This window comes from Tinamus guttatus, unplaced genomic scaffold (genome assembly GCF_059628265.1).
Source record: "Tinamus guttatus ecotype Peru unplaced genomic scaffold, ASM5962826v1 Tinamus_guttatus_pri_ptg000213l, whole genome shotgun sequence".
NCBI classification, from domain to species: Eukaryota; Metazoa; Chordata; class Aves; order Tinamiformes; family Tinamidae; genus Tinamus; species Tinamus guttatus.
Window position 1 is genome coordinate 12,554,737 of NW_028288747.1, and position 15,191 is coordinate 12,569,927.

The 15,191-nt window shown below is 44.0% G+C and overlaps 1 protein-coding gene across 2 annotated transcripts in view; it reads left to right on the forward strand.

Moving 5' to 3' along the window:
* The window catches only part of SMIM14 (small integral membrane protein 14), a 47,011-nt gene that overhangs the window by 6,710 nt on the left and 25,110 nt on the right, over nucleotides 1-15,191 (forward strand). The window contains exon 1 of one of the 2 annotated variants that reach the window (XM_088524774.1): nucleotides 4,700-4,715. The exons of the other annotated variant lie outside the window; for it this stretch is intronic. The gene's annotated coding sequence lies outside the window, so the exon portion shown is untranslated. Of the gene's footprint in view, nucleotides 1-4,699; nucleotides 4,716-15,191 lie in introns of those variants that run through there. 2 annotated transcript variants of the gene reach the window in all.

Genomic DNA, 15,191 nt, shown 5'->3' on the forward strand with positions numbered 1-15,191 from the left:
TTCCTTCTTATACCAAACTACTTGTAAGGTTTACAATAGGTTCAATAGGTTTGACATAACATACTGCAGTGAACATCCAGCTGTGCCATATCACAGTCTCCAGCAGCCAACGCACAGAAGCTAAAACCATTGCATTAGGGTCTCATTGATCCTGGCCAGCTGGGAAAGCAGTCGTTGCTGGTTCATTTGTCAGTGCTCGTTTTATAAGATTCAGGATGAAAAGCATGGTTGAATGTGTTACACAGACTCATCTATAGACCAGGTTCATTTTCAACAATTTAATTTAGTTCTCCATACAGACACACTTCCACCTTTTTATGTGGTAGAATACTGACTAGCAGAAGAATTATGCTTTTTGTTACACCTCCTTAGTGATGTGTGACATCTCCCTCTGGCTGCTCTTTGTAAATAGGGCTTCAACTTTTTAAAGGATGGTTTCTCTTAAATTTCAGTCATATACTGAGAGCTTATACTAATTGCAAATCAATATATATCCATTTCGAATTACAGTAATTCCATATTCCTGACCAGAAGAGTTTGACCCCTTGCTGCTTCTTGGTTAGATACCAGAAAAAAATAAAACCTTTAGGATCTTTTTTTTTTTTTTCCCTTTTCTCTCTCAAATTTTCTTCTGCAGTAAGAGTCACCAAATCCACTGTCTCACATTTTGTGCCTGTGGTTCTTCTATTAGACGTGGCTTCTTCTATTAGATGCTGGCTTAGAAAATGAAGAAAGATTCATTTTTCTTTCAAGTGTGTGAGAACTGTAACAGTTGAGGGCTCTGACTCATGTTCAGAAGCAAATTCAGCTAGATGCCAAAATGTCTCTGAACATAGACAGGCATCTCCAAGAAATGTGTTTTTCCTGAGTGGCAGCTATTTGCAGGTGAATGCAATAATGTCAGCTGCTGGTTAAGTTCAGCAGTCAGTTTACGACCGTGAACTGCAGTGGTTCAAGAAGCAGTTTGAACTGCTTCTCAACACTTCTTTGCAAGAAAGCCAACAAAATAGGCAGCTGCTATTATGGTTTCTGCCCAGAGGAAAAACAATTTGTTCGGGGTGTATTACTGCTGGTTGGCTTGGACCACATTTTTCATAGGGGATTTTCCAAAGTATTTGCAAAACACGTTCCTGATGTTGATTGTGTCATGATGAAATTAGTGGACTTTTGTCTCATTAACTTTCATGATTACTGAGAACTTACTGATCTGATCCTTCAGGTCCAGTCTTCAGCCTAGTTCAGATAGTATCTCCTGCCCAGTCCATAACAGTTCAATGGTTCAGATCTTAATCTTCTATTTTTAGATTTTTTTTTGCCTGCCTTATCTCTTAAGTGTCACTAATGTATTGTGCTTGTATTTCTTAATGGTGTGCTTGTATTTCTTAACTGCAGCTGTAGTTACTAGTTAACACTCTACTTAGGTAGAGAGTCCTTCACTGAAGAATTTCCATTTCCAAAGAATTTCCAAAGTGTTTGGATGTGAGCAATGTCTAATATCATATAGTCATGCAGCAAAGATATCACCAGAAGGAGAATTTCAGAATGGGAAAAGTAGGGCTTTTTCTTAGGGCTCTGTATTTAGGTCATCCATTATTTGGGTATCAGGGTAGAAAAGTTGAAAGCCAGAACCATGATTTGGAAAGGAATCTACCTGCTGATTTATGGAGTGTCCAATCCACGCTGCTTTTAGACGAAGCATGTACATGCCTTTAGGGTTGTTTTGTTTTGTTTCAGCTTTTTTTCTACCCTGGCATATGCCTGACCATGAGCAGTATACTTTTTAGGTTCCAAATTCAATGGAATTATCCTTGTGTCCTTCTTACTAACTGCTCTTGAGGGCTTTTGTTCACAACATCATCTACCAGTAGGTGCAGTCATCATTTTCATCATACTCCCTGAAAGGAAACTTGATAGTGTGAGTCTGATCACAGCTTCCCTATCAGGATCTTGTTTTACTGCTGCATCCTGCACTTGAATTGTGAGTGTAGGGAAGCAGATGGCTGAAGTCTAGGAGTGGGAAGCTGGGCTAGAATCAGTGCCTGCTATGGCTTGTTCACTTGCCCGTGGAAGCCAGGAGGGCCAAACTCTGACAAACGCTCTGGCAGAATGTTTTATGCAAAACACCTAGCTGCTTTCTGCATATTTATATATATGTCCTGATGATATGAAAGCAATGAGCCTTTATGTTATGTTTCTGTTGTTTGTGATCGCTGCTTTTTGCATCTTGCATTGCCTGTCCCATACACACTCAGAAGTTTAATTCCATGAGGATCACCCTTCCAACAAGAGAAATCCCATCAACTTTCCATCTCCCCAAGAATGCTCTTGGAAACATGTTGAATAGAGAAAAATTGCCAGATTTTTCTTCTGGCAACAAGGCAGTGCAGATAACACAGAATACAATATTGAAAGATGGCTGAGCACCTTACTGGACCAAGTATGTAAGACTATTTAGAGATATGCCAACTTTGCAGTAACAACCTGAGGGGAAGAAACAGAGCCAGGAGGGGAGAGCTGCGTGGTGTGAGCACTTATGTCCTGTCCCGAGGGCTACAACTGGCCAGGCAGAGCAGCCTGTTCACCTTGTAAAGGGATGAGTTCACGGGATCCCAGGTAGGTGCATGTGTTCCTGAATGGAGGTGATGTATAGAGCTTTGGGGAGGCTGCATTTGATTCCAAGTAAGAGAGGAAGATACGACAGTTCTAGCTGTGCCTTCATTGTGGATTGCTTTCTTTTAGATTGCTTCATTGTCATCTCCATCAGCTCCTGCCTCTCCTTTCCAGATTCTCTGCAGGTTTGTATTATTTCCAGCAAGGCATCTGAGACTGCCTAGCTATCTCAACTGTGTCCTGCCAATTCTAGGAGAGTACTAGTTTGGTTCTCCAAGGATCGCTATGAAACTCTTTTCCTAGTTCCAACCATTCTTCCAAGTATGCTCATTGTCCTTTTGGCAACAACAGCTAACATGTTTTTGGCTGTTTGGCTTTGCCCATGAGCAAGAAAATAGAATTGTTCAGTGTTCCTTCCCCAGCTTGGCAAAAGGGTTCCTCTCCACTATTCATGGATTGCCACTGCTCATGTTCAAGCCAGGACTAGTACGATAAGCTGTGTCTGCTTCCTCCTGGTATTTCAAAATTCTAGATGCATTTTCTAGAACACTGACTAGCCCTAGGTGTGAGGGAGACAGATGGCAAGGCCATGGTCTTGGGAAATTAGCCTTGCTTGCTTCTAGGATGGCCGATTCCTCATGAAGGGTTAGGAGGATGACCAAGGGAGATCAGATGCAGATCATTCTGCTTATGACACTCTTTGAGTAGGAAGCTGTCACCTTGGGTAATGTACCACTGGTCTGTGTTCAGCCAGGACAGTCAAGGTTCACTTCAAGCCAAAGAGAGAAGCAGCCAAGTGCACCTTGTTAGCAATTATAATGCAATGCAATGCAATGTTAGCAAGTGCAATGTTAGTATCCTCAGTGCCTTATCCCTGGCTTGAGGAAGACAACACAGCCCAAGCTGTACACAGTTTTCTTTTTTGTAATACCCTGGCCTTGTGTCTGTGCCTCTATTCACTTCTTGGTACTGCTACTGTTTAGTTTGGCACTGCCTGACACAAGAGAAAGAGCAGAAACGTGGGAAAGCAGAGGCAGGATCCATAATAGGCCAGGGCTGTGTGGCACGGCTGGACAAAGGTGGCCGCCCGGCCGCCTCTCGGGAAGCAGGACGTCATGTTCCCGGCAGCCCCACAACGGCGGCGCACGCTCAGCTCCCGCATCCCACGTGGAGACGCAGCTCCGCACACCAACAATGCCTGGAAGCGCAGGGCTGCCAACTGGCAACGCACCCGCCGCTTGGCAGTGCAACATAGACTTGACACCCAATGCTAGGAAAAAAGTTTGGATGAAAGCGAGTAACAACCCGATGGCCACAAAAGAAGGCTTGGAAGCCACATGAGGGCATGAAAGGGTGATGAGAACAGCCAAGGCCATCCCTATTCGTGGGCCCTACCAAACCTTATTGGAGGCTGCCAAAACACGGTGCCCTGTGTCTGCATGTGTGACGAGAGGAGGCACTGCCTTCTACCTCACCTTCCTCGTTATAGCTGTGGCACCAAGCGCGTTCTCTACCTTGGAAGGGGTAGAAAACACCTGGAAACACCACAGGACAAGACCTTCCTCCCTGTGTAACCCCTCTGTGTATCACCATGCCCGGGCAGGCCTTGTGGCACTGCAGCCCCTCGGCAAGGCACAGGGCTGGCTGGTCACCACAGCCCCCCACCACAGCAGCCTGGTGCTCCGCTTCCCGATTTGACCCCGATTTGACGGGCGCTTTCATGGCACGGAAGCCTCTGGAGCCAGGGGGTGCCGAGCAGGCCGCAGGCTCCCGGGCGAGGGGCAGCCCCGTGAAGGATTCTGAGGAGCGGGGAGCGGCGGCTCCGCTCGGCGCCTCTCCCCGCGGGGCGGTCAGGGCTCGCGGCGGGCGGGGCGTGCGCGGGGGGCGGGCGGTGGAGCCGGCGCCGCGGCCGAAGCCGGAGCCAGGGCTGGAGCCGGAGCCGGAGCTGGAGCCGGAGCCGCGCGGCGCCGCCCCGCTGCCGGAGCCGGCAGATCCGGGTCTCGTGGCGCGGGCTGACGTGTGAGGCGGCCCGGAGCGGCGGGGCCGCCTGTGCCAGCCGCGGCCGCGCAGCGCCCCGCAGCCCCCGAGGCGGCGCCCGGAGCACGGTGAGCGGGGGCTGCCGCCGCTGCCCCGCGGTGCGGGGGGCTGCCCGCAGCGCCCTCCGCGGAGCGCGGGCGGGCGGGCGGCGGGGAGCGGGGGCGGCAGAGCCGCGTCGCCGTGTCCCGGTGCGGCTCGCGGCCGCCGCTTGGGCGCCTTCAGAGAGTCGCAGAAAACGGGCTTGTTTTGCTTGGGTTGCTGGGAGGGCTTAGTGCAAAGTTACACTCTCCCTTCTATATTTTTATTTATTTGTTTGTTTTTAAAGAGGAGCTGCGCGTGCTGCTGCTAGCCCAAGGGTCGTGTTTTGCTCTGCTCTCTCCAAGGAGGCTGGAGCTGTCGTGCTGCCAGCAGCACGTCGGCCCCCTTGAATCCACCTCTCCGGGGAGCGTCTGCAGCCACCGCAGGCGACACGGGGCGACTGCGTCTCCCAAGAGCCGCGTCCCGGGAAGGAGCGTTGTTGCGTGCCCGTCTGTTCGTGGAGGTAGGGATCCCGCCGGGAACGCTTCGCCCGCATGTGCCCAGCCTGGTGCCTTGCGCTGGGGTTGGTGCAGGCTCAGGAACACGAGGGTCCCACGTTACCCTGTCGTGCCCTGAGACCCACAGCCCCGTGACCTCCACCTGCTTCCATGGTGAGGCCTCAGCTCTCTTCCGCTCTCATGCAAGTGTAGCGCATGACCTGTGCTCAAAACGTCTTCCATTTTAACCGAAAATCCCTATTTTTTCCACCCAGTCCACGGTGATTATTGTCCAGGTTACCAGTTTGTGGGTATGAGAACTGTTTGTATGATGCACTGGCCGAGCATCCTTGTCTATGCTCATCTGCAGATTTTCAAAACTCATCTTCGGTTTTCAGAAGTGAGAGTGTCTAACTTTTTTTTTTTTTTTTAAAGAGCTTATTATGTTAATTTTATGAGTGTGCCCGCTGGGGAAAGTACATGACTGAAGTGAGCATTAGTGGTTTACTTGTCCGAGCTCTTTTCAAGCTTAGCTCTTAAGAGCGCTGTTGACCTTTTGGTTGCTTTCCAAAAGCAGACGTCATCTCAAAAAAATCAAAATAAGGAAGAGACAAAAATCTGACAATTTTTTTTGCTAGTTATAGTGGTGGAGAATCTATCCTTCATAAGGCCATCTAAGGCCTAGTATTCGTATGACCTGTCCAGATGTAAGAAATGTCTTTCAAGCTATAAAATCAAGCTATGATTGATTTTAAAAAATGACCCTGTTACTGACAGTGTGACCTGAAGTCGTGGAGCAGTTGTCAAAATAAAAGTGGTAAAATTGATTAAATAACCATTCTCATTGCCAGTAAAGTTGCATGGGCCCGTTCCTTCCTCTGCCCCGACATGGCTGAGTCTTGGGTTGTGTTGTCCCTTTTTGTAAAATACAAGATTCACAGTTCTTGCCTAACTCCAGAGCGGTCTAGAGTCCTCTTTGTCAAATGGCTTAAGAGCCATTTGTATAAGGCACTAAACCAGTGTAAAGTCATGCTGGCTTTGTTATTTGTCCACAAAATTTTGTTTCGCATATTTCTCTCTTATGCAGAGAAGTACCTGATGCTTTCAGGACCACAATGGGCTATTTTATACTTGAGATTGCAGTAGAACACATTCAGTTCTAGCTGGGCTGTGCATGGGGGAAATGTGCACAGCCCGCTCACATGGGCTATGTTCTGCACACACGAATCGTTGAATCCCTGATTCTGAAGCAAAAAATAACAAAATGCACTTGTTGAAGAAGTAGTCATATAAAAGTGATTTAAAATGTATTAAGGGTGCAATTGTTTTGTAACTATAGGTGTGTGTGCTCTCAAAATGTTGGTATCACTTTAGCGAAAGTTAGTTTCTAACTGACTTCTTGTTTTGTTATTAATTTTTCATTTCCCAGTTTCATATATTTAGACCTCAGAATCAGTGATGTGTGAATGTTATTTGCATAACAGATATGCAATAAAACAGTCTGTGTTAGTGTCTCAGAATTTTCCCTCCTAGATATTTTAGGTACCTGACATACTTTCTTAAAGGCCAAATTCTGTCTCTGGTGAAGTTCATCATAACAGAATTGTGCCTAAATATATACAACATCAGGAGTCTTTATAGGATTTTAGACATGCATATTAGAAGTAGTAGGACTATCTTTCTGTCGTTACTGCTGCATATGAATAGAGTAAGTGTATAGTATATATAGTATGTATATATTGTTTGCAATACCAAATATCAGATTCTCTCTCCGTATGTTTTGACCATTTATGCAGTTACTTGTCACAACAAATACAGAAATATATTTTGGCAGGTGCATTTATGCATAGAAAAATTAGTATCATCTGCCCATATTCTGCTTGGGGAAGCTAACTGGAGAGCCCGTGCACCTGCTTTGCATAGCTAACTTACCAACTATGAAACTTGCTTTTAAGCTCACTTTTATGTCTTGACTTCCTAGGTTGCAGGTTAAATTTATTAATGTATATCAAGACCTATCTATTCTCCAAGCTAATGAAAGATCCTCCTTTGGCAGATCCCAAAGCTCCAAAGTCCTCTCTGAGTACAGTGGAAGCTAAGTAAATATCGTGAGGTTAGATCACAGAGCCAGGTCTTGCACTTTTTGCTCACGTTAAGTCTTATTTCTGCTGGATTTTGGTAGGGGTAGAATGGAGGGGTGCAATCCTCCTGTCTCTGTCCTGTCACCTGCTCCACGGTGCTGGCTGGAGCAGGGAAGAGGTCCCTAGTCATGGCTGGTGTTGCTTTTCATGAAAGATTTGAAGATGCTCTTGAGAGCAGCATCATTGGTTTGCTGTACCCAACCATTTGCATGGTTGTTAATTGAATCAATGTGTTTCAGAGGCTTTAAGTGTCTAGATGGTATTTTTAGAAATGGTGGGACAAGTTAGTCCTATTTGGTGGGAACAGGGTTATGCTTGATAAAAGCTTTCCCCATTAAGCTTAGTTCCCTGTTTTGATTCCGCTGCAGCATGCATTAAAAACATGGCTTTCCGGAGCTAAATATAAAAGTGCTAGACAAATGTCAGACCTAAAGCATTGAGGCCTCCTAGGAAATAAAATATTTTATCAAAAAGAATATAAAAGCTGTACAGAAATGTAATGCCAACCATTAAGCCGTTACAGCTTTTTATTTGTCAGATCTTTGTCAAATGCTAGTAACAGAGCCATAGCATGTTTCGTATTTTTAAATTTGTTTGTATGTTTCTTGTTGGTTAATGGTAAAAGGTTTGTTTTTAGCAAGGCAATATTTTTAGAGGCCTTGATAAAATATTTTATGTCAGTTTTCGTATATGAAGTCAGTTTAGAAAAAAATAAAAAGAGCTGTCCGAATGAAATTGCATGAAAATGTGATGAAAAGTTAGGAGTCACTTTAAATAGCTGGACTAAATCAGAAGTGAACCGAAGCTTCCTGGGGTGAGCAGCCCTACTTGAGCAGGAATTCCTCTGCCAGCACTCACAGTGTCATCAGGGACTTGCCACATTTCGTGCCCAGATGAGAGTGTTGGCAGCTATCAGTAAGCATCCCTATTTAAAAATAGTAGAGAGAGCTTTTATGATAGAGTTCCAGGAAATGCGGGAATATTCTTATGCACAGGCTGTACAAAGAAGACTTTTATTGAGCTGCAGAGTTTGCTGGATGCTTCAGTTTCAAGGTGTAAGTAGAACAAATGTGTTTAAAGATTAAAAATCTCTTATACTTTCCTCCAGTAAAACTGCAAAGCCAAAGGTGAAATGTGTCTCAAGGCAACTAATACTCATCTGATCAAGTATTACCAGGGGTTTCTTTTACACAGGCTGGGGTAGTAGACTTTAAAATCTTTTTCAAAAAGGTGCAATGGAGACTTGTATCTGTACCGGTAATTTGTGTTAGTACTTTCCTTTTGATGAACTAAACTAGTCTTTGAGCCTGCTGAATAGCTGGATGTCTTCCCTGGTAAGAACTGGGTCGTCTTTTACCTAAGGATATATAAATATCCCAGTTCTGAAATCCTGTCAATTGCTACAGGTTCCCTCCGGTATAAATGTTGATTTTAAATCTTCTAATTGATAAGCTCAAATTGTTTTGTTCAGGGATGCTAAAATCCTGTTCCAGCTTCTACTGAAGTCAAAGACAGGCATCCGCCAGCTTCAGATAAAATTTGATCTGGCCTAAAGGGTAAGGACTAGGGCTGCCAGGGAGAATAGAGCTGCTTTCATCTGAAAATTGAAAATCCTGCTATCTTTCTCAGCATGCTGCTACTCTGCTAAATCTGCTTGCTCAGTGGCAAGTTATTAGAAACATATGTTGTCCCTGGAGAAAAAGAAATAATGAAAATATTCCAAAGAATTTTAGTATAATTTTGTGTTTGTATGTGATTGGAGTAACAATACGGAATTGTGTGTTCTTTTCAAGGATTTAGGTAGGTATTTTGTAATCTAAATAATAGTTCTTTTAATAAGCAAGTCCGTAAAAAAGCTCCATAGCTTATGGTTTGCTTATGGTTTAAGGCACTAAAATTTCACTTTCTGGCTCAAGACTGTGGAAAAAACTTTGGTTTTTATTTGCCTTAAAAGAGTACACTTAGTAATGCAGTGAATAAGAGAATTACTTTTGCAAAGCGGTGAAAAGTGTAAGAACTTATTACAAACCTAATGATTTAGCCTCGAGGACAGTTACTTCGAAGTAATAACCCAGCCCGCAGTCGGATACTCACTGCTCATGATAGCTGCAAAGTCAAGTGTCTCAACTCAACTTATCTCTGTTACAGCCGAAGGAAAGTTGCACTAACCCCGGTTCCCATAGGTTAAGTGTTTAGCAGGGCGCAGTTGCTGCATCTCTGCACAGTAGCTTTGTTTCAATGCAATATTTGCCTGTGAGCTCGACTCCTGAACCTCACTAAATTCTTTTTACACTTGGTTCGGCTTTGAAGCCCCCAGATACTTTGGTACATTTGCACGTACCATCATAATCCGGAGTCATACATCTTTGAACCAGAATTGAGATTTTTTTAATGACTAGGTTGCATCGTTTTACAGGCAAATGTAACTTTTTGTCAGGCTCCCTGTCCCTCAGGCCCTGGGGAAGGACTCTCTGGCCAGGTTTGCTCCCCGGAGGGTCATGTCCTCTTCAGCCTGCGGCCACCAGCTCAGGAGCAGGGCTGCCCCTGCTCGCCCACAGCTCTCGGTGCCACGGCCCAGCACGGGGTCTGCTCCCAGCACTGTGGCTTTCATCAGGGCTCTGCTTGGAGCCCCTCGCCACCAGCAACAGCGCCTGGGTCACGCACAGCTGGAGGGCACTGGATTTAGGAGGCTGGCGCTGGTTGCTGGGGAATGAGAACGTCAGCAGCAGCAGCGGGCAGGCTGTAGTGCTGGAGAAACTAACCAAAGCAGGCAAATTTGCTTGGGAAGTGGCTCTTCTAGTCGCCACGTGAGCAGAAAATCTCATTATGGCTGTGGGAGTTCTTGTCGTGCTGGAGCCCGCAGGAGACAGCTCCTCTTTGCTGTGTTAACTGGCTGAAGCGCGATAGATAATAGTTTTACAGTGGACAGCATTAACATCTGTCAGGCAAAGTGATTAAATACCCATTAGTCATTCCGTATAATAGAAATAAAGTCGTTTTCCTAGACCATTGTCACAGTCTTCTACAGTAGAAATAAATGTTAAAGTGAAGCTTAGCAGAAAGAGAGTATTATTCTGGGACAATATTCTGTTCAGCTGACACATTCGCTTAATTAGCTATCATATTCCAAGAGATTTCTTTCAGAAAAATGTCATCATTTTAACAAAAGGGTGACCAATTGCTGACAGTTGGAACTTGGCAATAGCATTCTGTATTAAATATTAGTAAATTAATTCTAAAATAGCTGGAATGCTTTTTTGGTCCATGCCTGGGTGTAGATAATTAGCTCCTTTTCAAGTGTTTTGCCCAGAAGAAATATTAAAGCACCTGCGTGGGAATAAGTAAATAGCTTTTTAAATCCTGGTGGGTCTTGCATGGCTTCCTTTGGGAGTTCAGCCTCAAAGTCTGAAATCTTTCTCTCTCTCCCTTTCCAGAAGAGTGTATTTTTTAGCCTGCTCAGGGCAGGTCCAGGCAGCTTCAGCGGGTAAAAACGATAGTGCCCGTAACTGCTCCCGATGTTGAGGTGGTAACACGGGACCGAGCTCACACACTGGGGGACAAGAGACGTCCTAGTGCAATAGCAATTGTGTGAGACCCTTAGAAAAGTATCAGTGAAGCTGCTGAGCTCCCCGAGTCTGAGCGCGTCCTCGCTCAAAAGCCCTTCCCTCACTTGGGGCAGGTCTCTCTGGTTTCCTTCAATGACCGCATCAGCAGTTCTTTGGTTTTGCTTCTATTTTTAAGGAGTTGTATTATTGCAAATTAGCATTTGTGATAAGCACCAGATGGACGACATGGGAAAATTAATTCATAATTTATTTACATATGAGATGATTTCTAAGGCTGTATTGAAGTGACCCATTTTTATGTAGGGTTTGGTTAGGTAAGTAGTCTTCCCTTGGAGCTCCTTCTGGCCATGATGCCCCCGCTGAAACCGCAAGAATGGCTCCAGTTTTGTATATGTGTGTGTGTTTCTATGGGTAAAGCACTGACTTTTCTAGGAGGAAGGGAACTGGCCTAGCTTAGTGTGAATGGAAAAGTTATCAGATCTTCTTAAGTATACCAAGGAAAAGTTGCAGTGCAAAAATAAACTTACCAACTCATGAGTCTGCGGCAAGAAATCCAAGGAGACACTTCTGCTTTTGAGTGTAAAATCAGCATCTTCCCCAACCCCAGAATTATAAGGAAAGAGGATTTCTTTACACTCTGAAAGTGCCGCTGTTTCTAGGAATCATCTAGGTATCAGCCATCAAAATTGCTGCAGCGTTTGCCGCGTGCAGAGCTAAACGGGTGGTGTGAACGGGGGCAATTAGCTGGCGAGATCCGCAACTGGAGGGATGCTGCGCGGTGGCAGCGCTGCTCCTGGCATCCCCCTCTCCTGCTTTTGTGGCCCGCTCGGCCCCTTGGCTTCCTTTGTGCTGAAGACTCAACTTGCTGCCCAGTCGTAGCCTGGTAGAAGCAGATCTCAGCAGTCCTCTGGAGATGCGTGACCTGCCAGGGCGCTGCACCCTGGTCCCCTGGAGCCGGTGCGAGTGCTGGTGTCTGCTTCTGCTGCGCTGTTTATGAGAGAGATTAAAAATTCCTGTTATAAAAAAGGCGAGTATAATGTGGCACTATTTGAGGCTTAAGTTCTGCAAGATAATATTTACTTGAACAATTTAAATTACAATAATAAAGGAAAGCAGATCGCTGGAATGTTTTGATTAGTATTGGTTTGTATATAAGATTCTTCTTTTTTACGGATCCTATTTTTAGCCTTGTTTGAACTGAGGAAGTCGCTTTGTAGAAGAATTCTTAAGATCCTCAAACTCCTCCTAGCTAGCTCTGTAACCCCAACAATTTAGCAGCATGAAGAGATACAGACCATCTGCACTGGATAATTATGCCACGGTTTGACCAGACCCTTAGCTTCTGGGTTAACTTTGATTTATTATCTCAATGACATTTCAAATTCTTCCCTTCTGTCTTAGGAATATGCATTTATTAAATTTGTTTGTTTTAAAGGGCTTTGCTTATTGTTCTCTTTATTTGCTGCCTAACATCTGCAGATCTTTTTGTGATGTCTCTTTCCTTTGCAGATGAAAACTCTGGTTTTATTACACTTTCCTATAGGCTCAACCTGAGTATAAATATATATTTTTAAAACTTTTTAATAGTTTAAAATAGTTTAATAGTTTAAAAAAATAGTCTCTCCTAACTTGTGGCTTGTTCCTCCCTTTACCTTACTCTGGTGTTATGAAATACGCTACATTTCTGGAGTAAGTAACTGTGAAGGTAGAAATTTCAGGGGGGAAAAAAAATAAAAACCGCTGTAGCTGAAATCAGCCAGTGCTGTCTGCACACACCTTTGGTTTGATTCTTTAAAAGAAAAACCTCAAATCCACATATATTATTTTTTTTCCATTCTATGCTATACCAAACCTGAAGATAAATGTGATGGATGAAATTTGATGGCCCATCTTACTCGCAGAGTTCATTGCAGAGCTGAAATAACCATGACTAACAAAACAAGCAAGACTTTGTGGGAAGGTGGAGGTGCCTGAAGTGGGAATATTAGAGAAGATAACAGTCAAGAGGAAAATGAAGTGCACAGAAAATATATATAGAATAGGTTTAGATGCGTTCACTGAGTTCACATGTTTAGGCTCTTTTTTGCTTGGTGTCTAGCAAGAGGTATTAGAGCATTGCCCTGGTAGATACCTTTTTATGCTATTTTAGTGTATACCTAATTGATGTTGAGTTGGACTTTGGGTGTCTGAGGGGGATTGAGTAGGTCTAGTCCATGGAGAGACAGGATTAGAAACAGATTTTGAAGTGACCACTTGAACCGGTGCATTTTAAAGTAGCCGTAATGAGTCAATTGAGGTGCTGGTTGCCCCTGGAGTGCTAAGGGCAGCCAGAAGCAGAGTTGCTGGGAGGGGAAAAAGGCCCTAGAAGGTGTATTGAGGGGGACATTACGAGAAAGAGGTCCCAGCAGTCCCCTCTGGCTTAAACTGAAGCCAAATTTCCACTGTGTAGTTTGGCGGGCACTGTGGCCGTGCACCTATCGCTACGGTTGGTAGTTTCTTTGGGGCAGAGCTCGGGTGCAGGTGTGCAAGGATGTGGTGCTGCGTGGGATTAATGCACTGGGCTTGGGGGATGCAGGAGAGCACCCTTGGGAGTCATTCGGAGATGGGCGAAATTATACAGGAGAAGCAAATTTGGGCAGTGCTGCAAAGAAAATAGTTGCCAGAGGGGTAAGGATGCAAATCTTAAATACAGGTGAGGAGGCGAGAAAAGAATGAACTTTTTATGGAAACATGGATCCTTTAGAAGACTGTGGAAATATGTAGGAGAACAGGGTTTCTGCCTGTGAGAGTAGGACCAAAATGGGCAGTAAATGTTTGTGCTTCATGTGCAACTTTTGCTCTTTTATCCTTCATCAGTTTTCAGGATGCCTGCAGTGCCCCAGCAAGTCATTTGCTTTCCTTGTAAAATTTTAACCATCTTTTCATTTGTTCTGCTGTACTCCTTTAAAACTGAGTTTTAAAACTGAGTTGTTTGTTACAGGTATTTGACAGTTATGCTTTGAAATGTTGCAATTGCCTGAAAAAAACAATAGCGAAGAGTCAAATAGGGGGCACTTTGCTTCTCTTTTAAGTAATGTGGAAGGATTCTGTGACTTGTCTGCTGTACTGTGAGGTATTTTGCCCCCAAGGACTTCTCATCTGTGAGGAAATGGCAACACAGCCAGATTAGTTCCTAGCAGAGGAAATCTTCAGTCACTGCATGTTTGATGTGTGGGTGAGATATTCTGCCTTTTAAAGGTGTCTGAATCCAAGGAAGATGAGAGATAATGGGCTTAGAGTTTTAATGCTGAAGATACACAAATCAGACTCAACAAAGATTTATCATGGATCAAATGTGGTATTATATACAGTAAATGTTCCACCGAAATATTAAAATTTTAAATGGTTTTAACCACGCATTTTTACCAGGGAGTACAGTTCACCAGTACATGTATTTTGACAGTCTTGTTAAATGACACAATATTAAAGTCACGTTAAAGCATTTCCAGCACATGAAAGATTGACAAAACTTCTATTTTGCTTTTGTGCTGGAAAGGAATTCAGTTTTGCAATGATTAGGGTGGAGAAAAGCGGAGCGTAATTTCTGCCTCCCAGAGCCCACCAGCTGCATGCTATTTACTCAGGAGAGGTGTTGCTGAATTAGGAAAGAATGTATAGTCATGGCAGTAGTTCAAAATATAAGAGTCTCCAGGTACAGAACAACAACAGCATTGTGTCCATAAAGATTACTTTTTCGGATACTAGGATGTATAAAATATAATACGTAGCTGGAGGACTGGGATTGTGAAGGTAATAAAAGAACAATTTCCAGTAATTATGGTGATAATTGAAAATATTACTTCTTTAAATCATAAGAGCCAGTCTAGAAATATTTTTCAATCTGGCCTCATTGCCTACAATTTCAAATAGATATTGAAGTCAGAAAGTAATGGTGGGCGTTTATTTCTGCCTTAAATCAGCAGAGACCATCCTGCCCTTTGCTCCAGGGCAACAGTAGTTGCAGCTCTGACTTCACTATTTTAATTTCAATATTATTGCTTACGATTATGGACCTCTTTACTCAAAGAAAGTCATATTGACTGTTGAAGGCACATCATACTTATCCACCTGTTTGCAAACTCTCCTTTATTTTACTTTCTGTCGGCTTGGTTAGTCTAGAGGACATGGTGTGTAGCTCCTCAGCTGTTATCAGGGAGAGCCTTGGCATATTTAGCAAACATACCTTCCAAATTTGTGTAAACTCTGTGAATTAAGTACTGTGTTAGCAATAAAATAGCCAAAACAAGTACTGCAATTTTAAGCACAGTAAAAGGAACTCTCTC